This window comes from Stegostoma tigrinum, unplaced genomic scaffold, assembly GCF_030684315.1.
Source record: "Stegostoma tigrinum isolate sSteTig4 unplaced genomic scaffold, sSteTig4.hap1 scaffold_135, whole genome shotgun sequence".
Classification (NCBI taxonomy): domain Eukaryota; kingdom Metazoa; phylum Chordata; class Chondrichthyes; order Orectolobiformes; family Stegostomatidae; genus Stegostoma; species Stegostoma tigrinum.
The window spans coordinates 224,446-245,396 of record NW_026728082.1 but is presented as its reverse complement, the minus strand read 5'-3'; the positions used below and the strand labels follow the sequence as shown (position 1 = coordinate 245,396).

The 20,951-nt window shown below is 45.2% G+C and overlaps 1 protein-coding gene across 1 annotated transcript in view; it reads right to left on the bottom strand.

Moving 5' to 3' along the window:
* Window positions 1–8: 8 nt before the first annotated feature.
* LOC132207724 (utrophin-like) overlaps window positions 9–20,951 on the bottom strand; it is a 119,303-nt gene continuing 98,360 nt past the window's right edge. Inside the window, exon 6 of the mRNA XM_059643618.1 lies at window positions 9–79. The gene's annotated coding sequence lies outside the window, so the exon portion shown is untranslated. The remainder of the gene's footprint in view (window positions 80–20,951) is intronic.

The window sequence follows — 20,951 nt, the reverse complement described above, 5'->3', positions numbered from 1 at the left end:
TTTGCATGTTGATTTCTTCTTCCCTCTTCAGAAATGCAATGTCGTATCATGATGAAGCTTCCAAGGCAATTATTGTGTCCTTCAATGAAGGGAAAAGTGACTTTTAGATTCATGGAAATATTTCAGGACTTCCACATACATGAAATGCAAACATTCTCCCTGCATGCTGACCCAACTCCGCAAGACTAGGGCATGACCCAGTCTCATTTTATCGAATCTTTCTGATTTTACATGCCACGGGATAATCATTGCAGCGTAACAGAAATGTTGATCATGGAAATTTATCAGTGTTTTAATAAATAATGGCAAATTTTCAACATCTTGCAAGTGTATGAAGGCTCAATCTCATGACACCTTGCCTGCTGCACAAAAACATTCTTACACTGCTTTGAATGTTAGGGCTCAAACAAAACACAATCATTACACAAATGCATCAACACGCTACTTTCAATAGGATCTGGCGCAGGCTTGGAGGGCCGAAGCGCCTGTTCCTGTGCTGTAATTTTCTTTGTTCTTTGACCAGATAAAAAGGAATAGGGAGGTGTATAACAGTCATCAAGGGAACAAGAGTCCCTGTACACGCACTAACGTCAACCAGGCCAACATCCCCAGCACTGAGGCACTGACCATCCTCGATCAGCTACAATGGGCTGGACACTTCATCTGTATGACTGACACGAGACTCTCCCCATGTTCTCATCCCAGCTTCAAAAAAGGAGGCGAGACCCAGATGTGCAGAGGAAGCACTCGGTGATAAACTCAAGTCCTCAATGGTGAAGTGCGACATTCCTGCAGACACCTGGGAATCGCCGGCCTAAGACGGCCCAAAGCCTGAAGAGCACCTGGGAAGGCATCAAACACTTTGCGGCTTGCCTTTGGAAGCAGCGGAAGCCATGCAGCCACACCAACACCTCCCTCACCCCTTCCCACGACTGCCTTCTGCCCCGAGTGCAACAGAGCCGACGGTAGCTGCATCGGTCTGTGCAGCCGGCGATCAATTCAGCCTGAGAGTGGGAGAGTGTCATCCATATCTGCGAGAAACCACCATGATGATGATGATGTACAGTGTGCAGGGGCATCTCGTCACAGCAAATCAGAGAACAAATACAGGGCAACAGAACACTGGTGACCAAGATTAGGATGAGGGAGAATCTCAAAATCTTCTACAAGTGTCTCAGAGGGAAAGAGAAAACCCAGGGAAAACCAGGTCTCATTAGGGATGAAGAGGCAAATGAACGGTTTGAACTGGAGGGCAATGTCAGGTGTTAAACGAGAATTTCACATCAGCTTTTACATGTGAGAAGGAGCACACAATTCTCGGACAGAATTAACAGAGACTGGGGAGATGTTAGGTGTTTTGGTGAATTTAAAATTGGACAAATCCCAGGTTTGGATGAGGTGTATGCCACGATGCCCAGGGAGATGAGAGAAAAAATTCCACTCGCCCTCATACAGAGCTTTCAAAAGTACCAAAGGACTGGAGAACAGGTAACATAGTTCCACTTATCAAAATGCGTGACAAACATAAAGCAGAGTATTACAGACCGGTGAGTATCACATCAGTAGATAGGAAAATATTGGAGAAAATTCTGAACGGCAGACGTAATTTCCATTTCAAGAAGTGGGGTCTGATCAGCGACCGTCAGCATAGCTTTGTCAGAGGGAGGTCACGCCTCACAAACTTAGATGATTCTTTCAAAGAGGTGACAGAGTGTGCAGATGGGAGTTGATGTAGTGAAAATAGATTTCAGCAAAGACTTGGACAGGGTCCCAAATGGGAGCGTGGCAAAGAAGGTAAAGCTCGGGGGGTCCAGGAAAATACAGCAAGTTGAATCCAAAGTTACAGATTGGTCAAATGGGCAGGTCAACGGTAGATGGAATGTTAACCCTGATCAATAAGGCAATTTGGACAAACTAACAAGGCAAGGAATCATTCAAAGAAATGCCAGGACACTAGGAAGATCAGAGGAATGGTGTGATCTTGGGGTGCTTGTTCACAGATTCCTGAACATGGAATGGCAGCTTAAAGGGACAGTTCAGAAAGCATATGGCTCAAGAGCTGTACAGGACTTTGGTTAGGCCCCAGCTGAAGTGCTCAGTGCAGTTCTGGTCTCTCCATTATAGAAAGGAGGTGTTTGCATTTGAGCATGTGTGGAGGACATTCATCAGGATGTTCTGAGGGGGTGAAGCATTTTAACTCTTTGGAGAGTCTGGATAAGTTTGCGTTAGCAATAACTGCCAATGCTGGAGTCTGAGATCACACAGTGTGGAGCTGGAGGAACAGTGCAGGCCAGGCAGCATCACTGTTGCCGATCTCTGATTAAAGGTCTCGGCCTGAAACATCAGCTTTTGTGCTCCCGAGATGCTGCTTGGCCTGTTGTGTCCAGCCAGCTCCACACTTTGTTCTCTTGGATTCTCCAGCATCTGCAGTTCCCATTGTCTCTAGCATCACTGTTTTATCTGGATAAGGTTGGATTGTTTTCTTTCGAGTAGAGAAGGTTGAAGGAGGTCCTGAAAAAATTATTTAGATTAACATGGGTAGGGGCGAGGTAAAAAGAAGGTCCATAATGGGGTCGGTCGGGGGGCAGTTGTGGTAGAGGAAGAGATACATACATTTAAGCTAAAAGCTCAGAAGGAATTTCAGGAAAGAAAAGACACCCAGAAGGTGCTGGGGGTTTGGAATTCATTGTCTGGGACTTCAGTTGAGGTGGATAATCTTTTCACATGAAAGAAAAAGGGTTGGTACAGCACGTAAAATGAAATAACATTCAAGGCAATGGGCCTATTGCTAGAACATGAGCCGAATGTCAACTTAGTGTGGCTTCAGTGGTTACAGACACAATGGAATGAAGTGCTTGTTCAATTCTGTACAATTCTCTGATTCTATGATTCTGGAGCAGGGGACAGTGAGTGGACAGCACGGGACAGTTCACCTATCTTCTCCTTTCTCCATCTTCTATCTGCCTCCCCACTTCTCCCTATTTTTTACAGAATCCCCTTCTCCTCCCTGGGTTTTGAAGAAGGGTCTCGATCTGAAACGTCAGCTTTCTTGCTTCTCTGATGCTGCTCGGCCTGCTGTGTTCATCCAGTTCGACACCTTGTTCTCTCAGATTCTCCAGCATTGGCAAGTTCCTACTATCTCTTGAGGAAACTTACTTGTTTTTGCACCCAACCTGTGGTGAGAATGTGGAACGCACCGACTGTGTGGGTGGTAGAGGCAGAAAGCATGATAACATTTAACAAGTCTTTGATTGGGCATTTGCGATGCCAAGGCATACAAGGCTCTGGGTCGAGTGCTGGGAAATGTGATGAGAATAGTTCGGGACTTGCATCTTGTGAGGGCACATACAATTTGCTGAAGGGTCTGTTCCATTGCCATGGCACTCTATTATGCTGTTCCTCAATGATCCTATGACAAGTAAGTGAAGGTTTACAGAAACAGGTACTTTTCAAGGACAATGCCAAGAGGAAAAGTGATGCACAGGCAAAGTGCATGTAAGAATTTAACCAAGGATTAACACCATTGAAGAACTGGTATTTGTGCCAATGCGCCAAACCTGCAGATGAAAATGCAGTGCCCAGTTTGATTGCAAACAGCAGCAACCACCAGTTAGTAACATGATCAATGGAAATATCTGAATGCCTGTTGTTGTGATCTCAAGCATTTACCTGCTTCGAGTGAAATCCACCACCATAGTTCTGTTGCATCGTTAGCCACCTCGCAATCCGTGTTGCGTAGTCAATATCATTCCTTGACAATGCTTGAAGCAAGGCATAAGCAGTGGTTTCCACAGTCATCGCAGAAGCCTATGCTGCTTAAATTGGATACGGCTTCTCGTCCTCCAACCATGGAGGCTTTCCAGTTACCAACATCAGAATCTGTCATTTGACAAAGGGATTAGCTGAGAATAAAGTTTACATCATATAGATTTTTGTTTGCATTTCACCAACACAACAATGGTTTTCTGGTCAAGATCCACCATTGTCTCACCACTGATGTCTATAACATTCTCCATACTTCCCGCTCAGTGATGCGTCCTTTTCTTTGGGTAAAATAGGCACCTTCGAATGCAAATGAATCAAGATGAGCTTTAGTTTCTCATCAGGCTACATGGCAGTTATTACAAGATGTTACGAACAAAAGGTGAAGAGGCAGATGAAACCATTCAGAGCATCAGTCTGGATGATCTTCTTGCCCTCATCCTGAGGAGGCATCACAGATCTTAACTTACACACAATTCAAATTATTTCACGCAATGACAAGACTGAATGTTCTGGATACTGCAAATGCCATGGCACCTGGCAGCATCCCACAAACTGTATTGGAACAATGTGCCCCAAGGTCAGCACACCAACAGTAAATGTTTTCCAGTACATTTTTAAACACTTGCGACACTCACATTTCAGAGAAAGATGACCTATCATGTAATAGTCAGACAAATTGTGCTGACCAATTATGGCCTCAATGTATTCTCAATCATCAGCAAAGTAATGCAACATCTGGATGACAGTGCTGTCAAACAGTTGCACACTAAGGCTCAGTTTACTTTTCGTCAGGCTCACACTTCTCATAACCTCATTCAGGATTTACCACAAATACGATCAGAGATCCTGAGCTTGAAAAGGAAGGAAACTGCAATCTGTCATTTCCACCAAGGCAACTTCTGATTGAATGTGGTGTTAAGCAGAGGAATAGAAAATTGAGTCAGTGGCATTCACTGGATATCTGCACTGGCTGAAGTCATGTCTTCATTTGAACCAAAGTGGAGACATGAATGTTCATTGAATATTGTCCAGGTGTCCAGCAGAATTCATGACTTTTCCAACAGTGAAATCAACGATGAGAAAATACAGTGAGACTTGCACAACGATCAGGTTTGGCCCGATAAACGATAAGTAACATTTGCACCACACAAGTGCGAAGCAGCAATCAGCTCCAACAAGAGAGAATATGACCATATCACAAAATTCCATGTCCTTACCTGAACATCATCCTTACATTTTTGTTTTAAATGTACAAGTGCTATCCGAGCCATGCAAGGCTATGCACCAGGTGTTGGAAATGAGGTTAGAAAAATTCACTGCTTCTCTTTGACTGTCACAGAATCCGTGAGCTTAAGAATTTAATTAAGTCTATCCAAGAGAGTTTCTTGACACAGTATATGGATAGAAGATGGGCCATGCTGGACTTTGTCCTGGTCAGGTAACTGGTGAGAAGTGTGGGAAAGCATTTTGGAAATAGTGATCACAACTCCTTCAATTTTAAGATTGCTATGAAGAAGGATAAGTCAGGACCTTGGGGGAGAGTAAATTATATCAATTTTAGGTAGGAGCTGGGGAGTGTTAATTGGGGGGAGCTGTCACATTTGCCATATGGGAATTGTTTAAAGGCCTGCTTATGAGTTTAGGATCAGGAAGGAGGAAGGACAAGGATGGCGAGGTAAAGACCCTTGGATAATTGGGAAGGTTGTGAAGTTAGTCAAAAGGGACAAAAACAGAAATATGTCAGGTTTAGGAAACTAAAATCAAACAGGGCCGACATTAGAAAAAGCAGAAAAAGAAAGGGCGATGAAATGACCTTGGCAAGGAGGGTTGAAGGAAATCCCAAGGCATTCTGTGCATACATCAAAAACAAGGGGATAAATAGTGAGAAAGTAGGATCATTCAGGATAAAGGAGGGAACTTGTGTACGGAAGCAGAGGATATGGGCAAGATCCGAAATGAGTACTGTGCATCACTATTCACTCAGGCAAAGGGTGTGGAGGATAGTGGGATTTGTGTGGAGCATGCTCATATGATAACAGCATTTTGAGATCAAGAAAGAGCATTAAAGGTGGATAAGTCCTCAGGACCCAATGGTATCTACTCAAGGATTTTGAGCGAGGTGAGAGAGGAGATTGTCGGGGCATTCAGCAATATCTTTGTATCCTTGGTAACCACTGGAGATGTACTGAGGACGAGCAAGTTGCTAAATGTTCTTCTTCTGTTCAAGAAGGTAAATCGGGTCAATCCAGGAAACTATAGACTAGAGAGTCTCTCTTCGTTCATTGGGAAGCTATTGGACAGAATTCTTAGGGATTGTGTTTATCTGTATTTGGAACAGCATGGCCCAATTAGGGACAGTCAGCATGGCTTTGTGCAGGGCAGGTCATGTCTTACTAAATTGATTGAATTTTTTGAGGAGGTAACTAATGTGATCATTGAAGATAGAGTGGTGGATATTGTTGACATGGATGTGAGCAAGGCTTAAAACAAGGCGCTTCACCGTAGGATCATCCAGAAGATTAAGATCCATGGGGTCCGTGGTCACTTAGCTGCTTGGATTCACAACTGGCTTGCCCAGAGAAGGCAGAAGGTGGTGGTGGAAACGTGCTTTTTAGGCTGCACATCCAGGACTATTGTGTTCTGCAGGGATCTGTACGGGGACCTCTGCTGTTGTGGTATATATATAAAATGACTGAGGTGACAAGATAGATGGATGGGTTAGTAAGTTTTTAGACGATAGAATGATTGGTAGAGTGGTAGTTAGGGTAGAAAGTCATAAAAGGATACAGAAGGATACAGATCCATTGCAGAAATGGCAAGTGAATTTTAATCCATTAAGTGTGAAGTGCTCCACTTTGGGAAATTAAATGTTAAGGAAAAATATACAGTTAATGGCAGGACCCTGAGCAGCATTTGTGTACACAGGGATCTTGGGATTCAGTTCATAGCTCCCCGAAAGGGGCCACACAAGTTGATAGAGTGGCAAAGAAGACGCATGGCATGCTTGCCTTTATTAGTTCGGGAATCGAGCACAAGAATCAGGATGTCATGTTCCAGCTTTAGAACACTTTGGTTCGGCCTTAAGTATTGCACTCTTAAGAATTGTATCCAATTTTGGTCGTCATGTTACAGGAAGGACGTGGAGGTTTTGAATACGGTGCAGAAGAGGTTGCCTGGATTTGAGGGCTTGAGCTAGAAAGGAGAGGCTGGAAAGACTCAGGCTGTTTTCTCTGCAGTGGCAGAGGTTGAGGGAAGACTTGATAGAGGTTTACAAATTTATGACATGCATAGACAGATTCTGACTGTAACCCTTCTCCCAGATTTGAAATGTCTAAAACTGGGGGCATGTATTTAAGGTGGGAGCAGGAAAGTTCAAAGGAGATGTCAGAGACAATTCTTATAGACAGAGAGTGGTAGGAGTCTGAAAAGCACTGCCGGGGTGGCTGTGGAAGCAGATACAATAGGGCCGTTTAAGACACTTTTGTATACGTACATGAATATACAAGGAATGTAGGGATATGAATCAAGGACATTCAGAAGGCTTTAGCTAAATTTGGCATCATGTTTGGCACAACATTGCATGCCAAAGGGCCTGTTCCTCTGCTGAAGTGTTCTTGGATCTATGTTAATCAATGTGACTGGAACCGTAGATCAGAGACAATAGATTCTACAGCAAGTAGACTTCTCAACATCGGTCCACTGCTGATAAACTCCAAATCCGGGTGTCAATGAAATACTCTTCACTCAGCTGTACGAGTGCGACTCCGACAACACTATCGATAAACGACAGCAATGCAGTCAAATCATCCCATTGATTGATCCCCCTTCTTACGTAAGGATATAGGAAAACAAGTAGGCCATTCAACCCTTCAAACACTTTCTACCATCCAATGAGGTTATAACTTAATTGTGGCCTACCTCCATATTGCCTTTGGTCCATATCCCTCAATACTGTTTTTCCTTTCGGTCGAACTGAAAATTTACAATTAACAATGGATCTAGAATGAACTGTTGTTTGAGATGGGGAGTTACAATGAGACAATGCACCAATTCATCAAACTCCTTCCACAGTACCTGATAATTGTGTGATCCCTACCACCCAAAAATATTTAAACAGCAGCTCCAGAATCTGCATGTTCCCTGTCAAAATCAGCAGAATCCTGATCTGGAACTGTATGACTGTTACTTCATTTCCACTGAGTAAAAGCAATTCATCTCCTGTCCTCAGTAGTTCATTAATATATTCATACCACGTGCATTGCAGCTATTCAACAGGCCGATTCTCCACAACCTTCTCAACAGCAATTCTGGATGGATAGCAAATGCAGCCCAAGAAAGCAACATCAATGACATGCTCGTGAATTTTAAAAATTATAATGACAATATTTGCGGATTATAACAAATCTCCGACTTCATGACGTCTCAAATCCATTCTCCCCCTCTCCCCACTGCTTGGATGTGCATTCATGATTGTGATTTACAAAGAACAGCAACTAATTTGAAACAATTCACTTGCTAAAATAGAACAGAAATCTAGTTTTGTGCAAAACCGATGCAAAACAGATAGTAGCGGATAGCGAAGGGGACTGTTGGAGAATGCAGAATATAGACAGATTGGAGAGTTAGGTGGAGAAATGGCAGATGGAGTTCAATCCGGGCAAATGCGAGGTGATGCATTTTGGAAGACCCAATTCAAGAGCGAACTGTACGGGAAATGGAAAAGCCCTGGGGAAAATTGATGCACAGAGAGATCTGGGTGTTCAGGTCCATTGCACCCAGACGGTGGCAACGCAGGTCAATAGAGTGGTCAAGAAGGCATACGGCATGCTTTCATTCATCAGACGGGGTATCAAGTATAAGAGTTGGCATGTCATGTTGCAGTTTTATAGGACTTTGATTCACATTTGGAATACGGCGTACAGTTCTGGTCGCCACATTACCAATAGGACGTGAATACTTTGGAGATGGTGCAGAGGAGGTTCACCAGGATGTTACCTGGTATGGAGGGCACTAGCTATGAACAGAGGTTGAGTAGATTGGGATTATTTACATGAGAAACACGGAGGTTGAAGGGGGGGACCTGATTGATGTCGACAAAATCATGAGAGGTATAGGCAGGGTGGATCGCAAGAAGCTTTCTATCTCAGAGTGAGGGGATTACTAGACGTCACAATTTCAAGGTGAGAGGGGAAAAGTTTAAGGTATATGAGTGGAAAGTTCTTTATGCAGAGAGTCGTGGGTGCCTGAAACGCGTTGTCAATGCAGGCGTTCGAGGCGGGCACAATAGCGTCATTTAAGATGTATCTAGACAGAAACATGAATGGGCAGGGAGCAAAGGGAACAGATCCTTGGAAAACAGGCGACAGGTTTACATAAAGGATCTGGAACGGCGCATGCTTGGAGGGCCAAAGGGCCTGTTCCTGTGCTGTAATTTTCTTTGTTCTTTTCCTCTTTGAAACAGTTTGAAGGCTGGCTATCAGCTAGACAACAGCAGCGAAACCTGGGATTCGTCATTAGAAACATGAAGGAGTTTCCAACATCAACTGGAGAGAGAGCGTACTTGAAGATTCAAGTCACTATTTCATCTACAACTTTCCACTCACACCGGTGAAATGCCCTTTCAGAACTACAGTGCACGTTAGTCCAGAACCTGCTGCACTCAAGCCACTTCCATTTTTCCACTTCCTGAACTACAATTTGATCCCTTCATTTCCTGGTTTGTTTGCTTTTCATCTTTTTCTCGTCTTGAAGATTTCTACAGTACAAATTTACAGTTGCCCTATTTTAGAAGGATATTGTTAAGCAAGAGTGGGCACAGAAGAAATTTACCAGATCGTTGCTGAGCATGGAAGGTTTCAGTGATAAAGGAAGGTTGGGTCAGCTGGAACTTTTTTCACTGGAGCAAAGGGGATAAAAGGTGACCTGATCGAGGTTTATAAATAGGACAAGGCTGAATGGATATGGGCCACGAAGAGGTAGTTGGGACTAGTTTAGTTTGGGATTATGTTGGACCTAAGGGCCCATTTCCACGCTGTACGACTATAGAACATAGAACATAGAACAGTACAGAACAGGCCCTTCAGCCCACAATGTTGTGCCGACCATTGATCCTCATGTATGCACCCTCAAATTTCTGTGACCATATACATGTCCAGCAGTCTCTTAAATGACCCCAATGACCTTGCTTCCACAACTGCTGCTGGCAACGCATTCCATGCTCTCACAATTCTCTGCGTAAAGAACCTGCCTCTGACATCCCCCCGATACTTTCCACCAACCAGCTTAAAACTATGACCCCTCGTGCTAGCCATTTCTGCCCTGGGAAAATGAAAACTATGACTCTATAAAATAGGCTGACAAGGTCAAGTAACACATACCGTACCAAAACGAGAAAAAAAAAGCACAGCATCCCCTTCAAATTACATCTCACCACAGGACAAGTTAAGGCCAGGCTACTACACAGAACAAACATCAACACTGCATCTCAAACCTCCACTGGAATTGAATAGTTTTGCATTTATCTTGATAAGTGAAACCACATTCTGTTCTCCAACCCTCTGGTACTTCCCTTGTGAGAGGAATTGAAAAACTGGTCAGGGCCACTGAGATTTTCTTTGAGGTAACAAGGTGTACAGCTGGACGAAAACAGTCGGCCAAGCAGCATCAGAGCAACAGGAAGGCTGACGTTTCAGGCCTAGACACTTCTTCAGAAATGGAGGAGGGAGAGGGGGTTCTGAAATAAATAGGGAGAGAGCGGGAGGCGGATAGAAGTTGGATAAAGGAAAAGATAGGTGGACAGGAGACAGGCAGGTCAAAGAAGCATGGATGGAGTGCAGGTGGGAAGTTAGGGAGCAGACAGGGCAGTCCAGAGAGGACGAACAGGTCAAGGGGGCGGGAAGAGGTTAGTAGGTAGGAGGTGGGGGTGGGGCTTGAGGTGGCAGGATGGAATAGGTGGGTTGGTTTTGGGTTGCGGGAGCAGGAGGGGAGATTTTGAAGCTTGTGAAGTCCACATTGATACCACTGAGCTGCAGGGTTCCCAAGCGGAATATGGGGTGCTGCTCCTGCAATCTTCTGGTGGCACTGCAGGAGACCCAGGATGGACATGTAATCTGAGGATTGGGAGGGAGAGTTGAAACGGTTCGCAACTGGTAGGTGCAGTTCTTTCGTGCATTAGTGACTTGCAAAGGTCCCGAAGCCTCCGCTTGGTTTCCCCGATGTAGAGGCGGCTACAATGGGAACAGCGAATACAGTATATCACATTAGCAGATGTGCAGGTGAACATCTGCTTGATGTGGAAATTTCTTCTTGGCGCCTGGGATGGGGGTGAGGGGGGAGGTATCGAGACAGGTGAAGCACTTCCTGCAGTTGCAGGGAAAAGTGCCGCGTGTACGGGGTGCTGGAGGGGAGTGTGGAGCGCATAAGGGAGTCACCTAAGGGTGGCGAGGGAAAAAATGTCTTCGGTGGTAGGGTCAGAGTGCAGATGGCAGAAGTGTCGGCGATGATGCATTGAATCCGAAGGTTGGTGGGGTGGTACGTGAGGGCGAGGAGGACTCTGTTTTGGTTGTTGTTACGGGGAGCGGGTGTGAGGGGTGAGTTGTGGGAAATGTGGGTGACCCGGTCGAGGGTGTTTTCGACCACTGCGGGGGGGTGGGGGGTAGTTGCGGTCCTTGAAAACTAAAACTTCTCTTTCAAATCCTCCCACCTCCTACAGGCAAAGTGGGTGGCCAGGGTATCCACATGGGCCCAAGCTATGCCTGCCTCTTTGCAGGTTACATGGAACGATCCCTCTTCCGTACCTGCACTGGCCCGAAACCCCATCTCTTCCTCCGTTACATTGATGACCGTATCGGCGCCACTAATGTGGTATGCTGCAAAATGTGCTATGTGGTAATCCTTTCACCATGTATATTTCGTAATCAAACAACAAACTAAAGGAAGACAACAAAATGTGGGGCTGGATGAACACAGCAGGCCCAGCAGCATCTCAGCAGCACAAAAGCTGATGTTTCGGACCTGGAACCTTCATCAGAGAGGGGGATGGGGAGAGGGTTCTGGAATACATAGGGAGAGAGAGGGAGGCGGACCGAAGATGGAGAGAAAATAATATAGGTGGAGAGGAGAGTATAGGTGGGGAGGTAGGGAGGTGATAGGTCAGTCCAGGGAAGACGGACAGGTCAAGGAGGTGGGATGAGGTTCAGAGGCAGAAAATGGAGGTGCGGCTTGAGGTGGGAGGAAGGGATGGGTGAGAGGAAGAACAGGTTAGGGAGGCAGAGACAGGCTGGGCTGGTTGTGTGATGCAGTGGGGGGAGGGGACGAACTGGGCTGGTTTTGGGATGCGGTGGGGGAAGGGGAGATTTTGAAGCTGGTGAAGTCCACATTGATACCATTGGGCTTCAGGGTTCCCAAGCGGAATACGAGTTGCTGTTCCTGCAACCTTCGGGTGGTATCATTGTGGCATTGCAGGAGGCCCAGGATGGACATGTCGTCTGAGGAACGGGAGGGGGAGTTAAAATGGTTCGCGACTGGGAGTTGCAGTTGTTTATTGTGAACCGAGCCGTGGTGTTCTGCAAAGCGGTCCCCAAGCCTCCGCTTGGTTTCCCCAATGTAGAGGTAGCCACACAGGGTACAATGGATACAGTATACCAACTGCACCTCCCAGTCGCGAACCAATTTAACTCCCCCTCCCATTCTTTAGATGACATGTCCATCATGGGCCTCCTGCAGTGCCACAATAATGCCACCCCAAGGTTGTAGTAACAGCAACTCATATTCCGCTTGGGAACCCTGCAGCCCAATGGAATCAATGTGGACTTCACCAGCTTCAAAATCTCCTCTTCCCCCACCGCATCCCAAAACCAGCCCAGCTCATCCCCTCCCCCCACTGCAACCCAAAACCAGTCCAGCCAGTCTCCGCTTCCCTAGCCTGTTCTTCCTCTCACCCATCCCTTCCTCCTACCTCAAGCCGCACCTCCATTTCCTACCTACTACCTCATCCCGCCTCCTTGACCTGTCCGTCTTCCCTGGACTGACCTATCCCCTCCCTACCTCCCCACCTATACTCTCCTCTCCACCTATCTTCTTTTCTCTCCATCTTCGGTCCGCCTCCCCCTCTCCCCCTATTCATTCCCGAACCCTCTCCCCATCCCCCTCTCTGATGAAGGGTCTACACCTGAAACGTCAGTTTTTGTGCTCCCGAGATGCTGCTCGGCCTGCTGTATTCATCCAGCTTCACACTTTATTATCTTGGATTCTCCAGCATCTGCAGTTCCCATTATCTCCTGGGGGTTACCATTGACTAGAAACTCAACTAGGCTTGGCACACAAATAGATTGGCTACAAGAGCACATCAGAGGCGAGGAATACTGTGGTGAATAATTTACCTCTTGACTCCCTCAAGCCTGTGCATCGTCGACAAGGCACAAGTCAGGAATATGATGGAATACACCCTTCTCGCCTGGACAGGTGCAGCTCCAACATTCAAGAAACTTGACACCTTCCAGGACAAAGCAGCATGCTTGATTGGTCCCATATCCTTTCCCACGACTACTGACACTCAGTAGCAGCACTCTGTACTATCTACAAGATGCACTGCAGAAATTCACCCAAGACTCTCAGACAGCACCTTCCAAATCCACTACCAATTCCATCTAGGACAAGCACAGCAAATACATGGGAACACCACCACATGCCTGTTCCCCTCCGAGCCACTCAGCATCCTGACTTGGAAATATATCACTGTTTTTTTACCACTGTTGCTAGGTCAAAAGCCTGGAATTCCCTCCCTAACAGCATGCGGATTGCAGTGGTTCAAGAAGGCAGCTCACCACCACCTTCCCAAGGGCAACCAGGACGGGCAATAATGCTGACCCAGATAGTGATGGCCCACGTCCCACAACTGAATAAAAATAAACATAAGAACACACACACAGTAACATGACAACGACTAGAAAATCTGTTTTTTTTTTGTTTGCTTTCATGATACTTATTGTGGGAATAAATCCCAGCCAGATTAGCAAGAAGAATGTCCATGATTACATGTGGGATTTTTTGCATCGAGCTGAGGGTTAATGTTTCATCTTAATTACAATACCTCAGGCAGTGTAGCACTCTATATGTCGTCCCCTGCTGTGGGATTTGAACCCCTGAACTACCAGGCAATATATCTCATAAATTTCACTTCTGAGGGTCGGAGATAATAACTTGCAGAAACTATGCTGATGTATCAATGGAATTCCCCTTAGACACAGAACCTTTTCATCATGTTTGTGCAGAAATGACCAAGTTTCTGCATTCAAAGGACAAGCAACAGCTAACACTGCTGGAGAGACTCAGAGAGAGAGAGAGAGAGAGAGAGAGAGAGAGAGAGCACCAAAAGATGAAAGCGCCATGTGAAGAAATTTCAGTGAGAAATGCAAAAACATTCCAAATGAAAATTCAAACACAGAAAGCACAATTGCAGTATTATACTGAACGCTGAATTTAATGGAAGTGATGGACATTAGGCGAAGAAAAAAAACAACACTGAACGGTTTGTGTCTTGTATTTTATAGCTGTACTAGCATGATAGATTTTCATACAGCTCCTGGTCCATTATTAATTGGTGGGTTTTCAGTGATGGTAGCTATACCCATATTTAAAGCCCACCTCTAGCTGCCCGCAGTGAATTATATTGAATTATTTATTGTCACTTGCAGTGAATAATACGGTAAGATACAGTGAAAAGCTCCAACTGTTTCCGCAATACAGTGCCATTATGGATGGTTTGAGAATAAAAAGAGTAAAAAGAAAGTTTTTGTTCCACTGCCTCCAGGATGACTCTGAGCTGGCTCACCAAAGACATCTGCACTGCCAGCCCTCTTGCGCCGTCTTGCACCATCTGTGCCAGGTCCACCAACATAGGTGTCGCCACTCTTCAGGAGCCTTGCCACGGGGCTCACATCACTGTCACCAAGTCCCGTGCTCAACACATAATCGCCCCACATACGGGAATTCCCGATTGCAATCCGTCGCCACCTTGCCAATAACCAGGGGTCCCTGCTCCAGGCCTGCAATCAGCGGTGCCTGCCCGCACTGCCACCTTGATGATGCCAGGAGTTCCCACTCTAGGCCCACCACATCCAGGAGTCCCTGGCTCTGCTGGCGACCACCTCGCCAAGAGCCTCGCTCTGGCTGCCTTCACCCAAGGTGTTGTCTTGCCGGTGCCGCCAGCTTGAAGCGTGCACAGCAGCTGCTGGCCCCACGTGAGGACGTCCCTGATGCCATTGCCATGGTTTCTGACTGCCAGGAAGCAGCTGCCAGTCTTCACGTGGCCCGTGCTCACTGCAACGTCAATCCGGGTGACTCACACGCCAAAAAGATAATCCAGGAAAAAAAAGCAGAAATAAAAAGAATAAAAAGTGAAAGAAAACAGATGGGAGTGGGTGAGCCCCAGGCAAGAGCCCAGACACAACCCTGCTACTCCATCCTACAAGCAGTGCAGTGGTTTCAGGCACTTGAAGAGTTTGAGTAACAGGCTGAGGTCCAGTTCCTGTTCCTATCTCAGCCAGAGATAACAAGGTGTAGAGTTGGATGAACACAGCAGGCCAAGCAGCATCATAGGAGCAGGGAAGCTGAAGTTTTGGGCCTAGGCCCCTCTTCAGAAATTTCTGAAGAAGGGCCTAGGCCCGAAACATCAGGTCTCCTGCTCCTATGATGCTGCTTGGCCTGCAGTGTTCATCCAGCTCTACACCTTGTTATCTCAGATTCTCCACCATCTGCAGTTCCTACTGCTTATGTCAACCATCTTGTGTGGAAATGTTGTTCACTGCAGAAAATACAACAAATGCAGACTAGCGTGGTGGCTTGCCTGACAGATATCAGGATGCTATTTAGGAGTTTGCGACAAACCAAAAGCTTTTGTCGTCATTTCCTGATGCCAGTCTGTTGTTTCCAGCATGCACTGAGAGACCACTTACTAACTGATTTTCAATCATGAAGGAGCCACGGGTTTCCATGAAAGACACTTGGAACATTGAAGGCAATGCCAGGGGCTCATGTCTTTGGAGTGTTCTGCCAGTCATGTCTAAAATAGACCAGCAGGTGAAGCAAAGTGATAATGGGAACTGCAGATGTTGGAGAATCCAAGATAATAAAGTGTGAAGCTGGATGAACACAGCAGGCCCAGCAGCATCTCAGGAGCACAAAAGCTGACGCTTGGGCCTAGACCCTTCATCAGAGAGGGGGATGGGGTGAGGGTTCTGGAATAAATAGGGAGAGAGGGGGTGGCACACCGAAGATGGAGAGAAAAGAAAATAAGTGGAGAGGAGAGTATAGGTGGGGAGGTAGGGAGGGGATAGGTCAGTCCAGGGAAGACAGACAGGTCAAGGAAGTGGGATGAGGTAAGTAGGTAGGAGATGGAGGTGTGGCTTGGGGTGGGAGGAAGGGATGGGTGTGGTGCAGTCGGTGGAGGGGACGAACTGGGCCCAGTTCGTCCCCTCCCCCCACTGCACCACACAACCAGCCCAGCTCTTCCCCTTCACCCACTGCATCCCAAAAGTTTAGGGAGGCAGAGACGGGCTGGACTGGTTTTGGGATGCAGTGGGTGGAGGAGAAGAGCTGGGCTGGTTGTGTCGTGCAGTGGGGGGAGGGGACGAACTGAACTGGTTTTGGGATGTGGTGGGGGACTAAAAAAAAATTATACAGGTTTTAATCAAACAGAGACACAAAAAAGGAGTGGGTTGGAGGTGATGTTGGTGGTAGAAAAGAGCGCAGAGGGGCAAAATCAAATGATGTTACAAAGGGGGAATTGGGCAGGTCTGACTCTACGTTGTGGATAAGTGATTGGAAGCTCATCTCAGAGTCACATATGACACCACCGAGTGCGCAAACAGGCTCCAGCCTCTGACAGACGCCAGGAAAAGGAATCTGTGGCCAGGAAGCGTAGTTTGTTTTGGGTTTGAAGATAATGGTTTGCAATACAGAATAGAATCACGACAAAAGGGAGATGAAAAATCGAGCACAATATCGGATTCCTCATATAACGAAAATATAATAACAATGACGTGATTTCAAGCTTTCAGGATCTCTGCCATATATTCATTAAGTGGTAATGGAAAACAATGTTGCATTGTTTGGATACAAGTGCATTTTTACAGTAGAAACATTAGAAAAAAAATTATACTGCAATATAGACAGATTAGAGAGAAGTTAAAAATAGTCTTCTGAACTTAAGTTGATGAAAGCTCCGTTAAGCCGATGGTTATGGATCTGTGCCGTTCTTTGCATTAAATCTGTCAGTGCTGGAATTTCACAGAATCTCAAACAGGGCTTTGGGTCAGCTTGGATTGAGGTGAAGTCCAAGACAAATATACAGCTATTATCACAATTCTCCAGCACAAAATAGCCACGAAACATTTGGAAGCAAACAAGACCCCATTTTCTGTTGTCAAAATTGGTTCTGCACCAACAGAATATACAGATGCAAAGACGGCATTCTGAAAAGATTCAACACTGACCAGTGGGCCGTCTAAAAACTGGATTGAGGCCATTGGCTGTTGTGTGTGAACAGTCCTTCCACCTCTCTGGAAGAAACTTGTGAAAATGGCAAAGGAAATGAGAATGCTTCTTGGCCTGTAGCAATGTAGAACCAATGAGATAAAGGAGAAAAATTGGGTTTCTGATATACAGCGGAAGGGGCAGTATGGTGACTTAGTGGTTAGGCCTCAAGTGCCAGAGACCCAGGTTCGCAGATGAGTGTCTGCGTGCAGTTTGCACGTTCTCCCTCTGTCTGTGTAGGTTTCCTCCAGGTGCTTTGGTTTTCTCCACAGTTCAAACAAGTGCAGGTTAGGTGGATTGGCCATGCTAAATTGTCCATAGTGCCCAGGGATGCGCAAGCTGGGTGGGTTAACCATGGGAAATGCAGGGTTACGGTGATAGGGGGTTGGGTTTGGGTGGGATACTCTTTGGAAGGTCAGTGTGAGCTCAATGGGTCGCATTGTCTGCTTCCATTCTGTGGGGATTCTACGAACTGAATTATCAGTGAGGAGGACCTGATCTTCAAACTTTACATGAGATAAATCAAAACATCTTCCAGCCACACTCTGATAAATGAGCACATATTAGAAATCAGCATTTAGCATACAAGAGCAGCTACAGCTAAATGCATTGTTACTGTTGATTACTGGCTTTAGATATGTAGAAGTAGTACATCCAACAGATTTTCATGTAGGCAGTGTGGTATTCTGCAAAGCTGCATTTGGTCAGTTGATGAGGACACTACTTCTACAACCTCCTCTTAAACAAGCAGATCTCTGATCTCCTACAACTCAGGCCTTGTGTGCAAGCCTTACTCCTTTGACCCATTGCTGGTCAAGCATTTAGCCATTTCCAACCTGAGGTTTGGAATTCATTCCAGAGACCTCTTTATCCCTGTCTCCTCCTATAAGATACTTCTCAAACACTTTCTTTCACTCAGTATGGCTCCCTGTTTGATTCTGCTCCTCTGACATGCCTTGGGGCTTGGTAGCTATGGCAAAGGCACTATACAAATGCAACTTTGATTACAGATGACAAGTGAATGTGAAGTGTACAGAATCTGTTAGTTCGTGCCAGTTTTAGCAGCTCTGCTGATAGGTTCCTAAAGATTAGCCCTTAGGATCATCCAGACACTTGACTGCATTTACTTAATCCTGGAAAGCATCATTTTGGTCCACTTATCAATAACATTCACACTCGGAGAGAAACAAAAAAAGTTGCCAAACCAGAAGTTTGTTGATTTAACAAAACAGAAATAAATCAAGAGTTAAAGAAAAATCTGCTCTCATAAAGACAGATCAGAATATCTGTTTATTTGACAATCATCCAGGACTCTAAGGGCAGAGATCTTCACCTCGTCATTGAGCTAGCTAGGAAAACACATTGCATTGAACGGAACTAATTACAATGGGAAACAAAAACACTTGTCAATAGAAGGGTGACAACTGATAGTCGGCATGTGACATTGCTGTGTTGCTGTTGCCAGGTCTATTTAAGTCACCGTAAACCTTTAGGCTCCTTGTGTCTTAGAAACAGCAGCAGCTTTCCTGAATAAAATACTATATCAAAGTCATTAGATTTCTGACAGCCTGGAACAGTAGCAAGGCCAGATTTGAAACAATAGCTGGTTGAAAATAGGCCACATAAGAATCTATGCATGAGGTTTTTCTGTACTTGGGATGAAAATCTAATGTCTCATTTAGTTAAAGAACAAAGCAAACCAAAGGTCATTTTAAAAAATTTAAAAATGCAATCAAAGTTCAACAATGAAGAGAAAGAACAATTGCACTCAAACAGGGAAGTTGGTGCTTAATCATACAAATTGATTGCTTTGGTTTTGTGTGAATTATAATGGCACTTTTACTTCACACTTAATTTTCAACCTTTTGACTGAGGCGGTCAGTCATATGCAGGAAAGTTGAGTTGTGTGTGCACGTGCTCTGTTTTGTCTTCCAGAAAATAAGAACAGGAGGTCATTCAGTCCTTGAACTTCTTCCACTGTTCAATTACATCATGACTGTTCTCTGACTTAACTCCAAAAGCCCAACTTGCTTCAATAAGACTCTTATAAAATCTCAATCACCTTCCAAACTGGTGATCACTACTATTTAGATAAACAAGGAGAACTGACTCATGGGAGCACCACCTTAAAATCACTCACTATACGTACTTGGAACTATATCGCTGCTTCTTTGCTGCTGAGTCAGATCCTTCAAACTCCCTCCCTGACAACACTGTGATGTCCTACACCACATCAAAAGCAGACGTTCAAGAAGGCAGTTCATGACCTTTTTCTCAAGCGCAGATAGGGATGAACAATAAATATGCATTCCAAACTCAAACAGACAAAAAGGATTGATCTCCCACCTCGATAGGTTTTGAGGGGAAGAGCTTTCCAATGCTTTCAGCAACCTTTGTTCAAGAAGTACATCTGGAACAGCCTAGCTCTGATTTCAAGGTTACACGCTCCTTGAGCTACAATAGGATGAAACTGACATTGAGGGTCCTGAGCTCGCTGGGCCTGACATCAGTGAGTTCCAGCTGGTTTCAGAGCTCCATGTGTAGAAATTGCATTGTAAATGCATGTTTTGCAATGAGTTCGGAAACCACCCCATCTATCAGCATCACTGAGAGCACTTTCACTGCGCAAACTGCCAGCAATTCAGCAAGGCAGCCCCTTTCGCAAGTTCAATAAACAATGATCAGCAAATGTCGACTTTGTCACCAACATCCCATGAGTTATTTTTTTACAAAAACACATTGCAAAACATTGAAATTTCTTTTACCAAGATAAAGATCTTTTACCGCATGACTGTCAACCGGAATTGCCACTGAACATATTCTTGGACTATAATCACACAAGATGTCCAAGTACTGGACTGTTTTCCTCTATTTCCAAAATTTGTTTAATTAAGAAATTGAAGTATTTAAAGAAACACCATTTTCAATGTCCCTGGATTTTTCTCTCACAATCTTCAATCCTCAAGGAATTCCAGAGAAATCCAAGAAGGTTGGAAATCCTACTCTAAGCCATGTTGATTACAGTTCAGCCACGTGAAGACCCACAGCAGAAATTTGCAATCCTGAGTAGACATCATCCTCAAATGCAGGGATAGCTGATGATGGTGACTAACAATGGTGGGCTTACAATGGAAGTTAGACAAGTACATGAATAAAAAAGGAGCAGAAGGACGTGCTGATAAAGTGAAGATGAGGAAGGTATGAGGACTCATACGAAGTATAAATAGCAGCTTACCCCAGTTGAGCAGAATGGCCTGTTTCTGTGCTGTAAATTCAACATAATTCTACACAGGAGTCAGGAAATATATCCTATACGATGAAACATTGAGAAGGCCATGATGAGACTGAGCTGGCAAAAACCAATTCTATCATACTCCCATATTAAAAAAAACCTGAAGAGTTCTGAGGAATGGTCACTGGACCCGAAACATTAACTCTGTTTTTCCCTTTGCAGATGCTGCCAGACCTGCTGAGCTTTTCCAGCATCTTTGTTTTTGTTCTATCATACCCTTTCTGGATAGAAACACAAAAAAATAGGAATAGGAGTAGGCCATTCAGCCCTTTGAGCCAGCTCTGCCATTATGATCGTGCTGGTCATCCAACTCAAGTACCCTGTTCCCTCTTTTAACTATACTGTTTCATCCCTTTCACTG